This window comes from Schistocerca serialis, chromosome 4 (assembly GCF_023864345.2).
Source record: "Schistocerca serialis cubense isolate TAMUIC-IGC-003099 chromosome 4, iqSchSeri2.2, whole genome shotgun sequence".
NCBI classification, from domain to species: domain Eukaryota; kingdom Metazoa; phylum Arthropoda; class Insecta; order Orthoptera; family Acrididae; genus Schistocerca; species Schistocerca serialis.
The window spans coordinates 89,663,381-89,665,092 of record NC_064641.1 but is presented as its reverse complement, the minus strand read 5'-3'; positions in this window follow the sequence as shown (position 1 = coordinate 89,665,092).

Sequence of the window (1,712 nt, the reverse complement as noted above, 5' to 3'; positions counted from 1 at the left end):
GTGGAGAAATCCACTGGCATAATCCACTTGAGGAAGAGCAGTTTGGCCTGGAAACGAGCATCCCACAAATGGTGATGGAGGTCGGCTGCTTGCGTTTTACTGCCGTGAGCATCAGTGGAAAGCAGCTGAAGGACGATGTAACCTCCGTTAGCCGACAACGTGTTGGTTGGACGTCCAAGTTTCATCACAGAACACAGAGGAAGGAGACTTGCCCGCTATGTAAAACTGTTGAACATGGGGCTCTGCAGCAGGCGATCCCCACGTGTTCCCATGTTGACCCAACAAAATAATTTGGGTATTTTAGAGATTGGTGGCCTGTCAGATAACTCACATTTCTCGTTACATCTGGTCAATGGTCCTGTTGGAACACACTGTCATCCAGGAGAACAGATACTCGAAACATGCACTACTACCCACAGCATATGCAGGCCGTAGGGGGCAGTTTTATGCTGTGGGTGACATTCATCAGTGCTTCCACGGGAGATGTGGTAGCAATCGAAGTCCGTCTGAAAGCTGTGGACTACGTGAACTTTATTTCAGACTACCTGCATCCCTTAATGGAAGATCTCATCCACGATTATTGCATATTCCCCGACGATTGTATCGTCCCTGACGACTGTACCTTCCCCGACGACTTCATCTTCCCTGACGAATGCATCTTCCCCGACGACTGCATCTTCCCTGACGACTGCATCTTCCTTGACAGCTGCATCTTCCCGAACAGCTGCATTTTCACTGACGGCTGTATTTTCCCTGACGGCTGCATCTTCCCTGACGACTGCATCTTCCCTAACGACTGGATCTTCCGTGACGACTGTACCTTCCCTGATGACTGCATCTTCCCCAGTTTCTGAATCTTCCCCAACAACTGCATCTTCCCCAAAGACAACATCTTAACCACTTTCTGCATCTTTCCTGACGACTGCATTTTCCCTGACCACTGCATCTTCGTCAACGACTGCATCTTCCCCGACCACTGCAGCTTTCCCGACGACTGCACCTTCCTCGACGACTGCATCTTCCCTGACGACTGCTTTTTCCCTGACGACTGCGTCTTCCCCAACTTCTGCATCTTCCCCAACGACTGCATCTTCCACGACGACTGTACCTTCCAGCGGGATAACTATCACAAGCCCACAATAGAGGTACACTGGTTTCAGAAACATGATAGTGAAGTCACGTTAAGTCTCAGTCATCAAATCTGCGGGCATGCATGACCTCTGCGTAGACATTTTGAGCCGCAATTCTCTACTAACCTACCACTGAATTTTCGAATTCATGCCACTGGATTTGCTACTGTATTACGTCCCACATGTGGACGAACTTGCTGTTAAGAAGGTGGTCATAATGTTTTGGTTCATCCGTGCACACAGTTAGGCTTTGTTGCTCAGACAGCCTACGTTAAGGAATGAGTGTTATTAAGTGTATTTTTCAAATTTGATTTCCCAATAGAAAAAGCCCAATATAAATACAATATCAACAGTTGTGTTAAAATCGTGGCGAGTTCTCTATTTAAAATATTTCTAAATAAATCATATAAATCTGTGAGAGGAGAACAACTTTTGTGGTGAAAAATATTATAAATTTGAAAAAAGGTTAAACTTCTTTAAATACATAGTTCATTATGTTTTCTTCTGCTGTATTGAAATAAAGATTACTGTTGAATAATTACATTTCTTATCCACTGCAATTTGACTACTCTTTACAAGTGA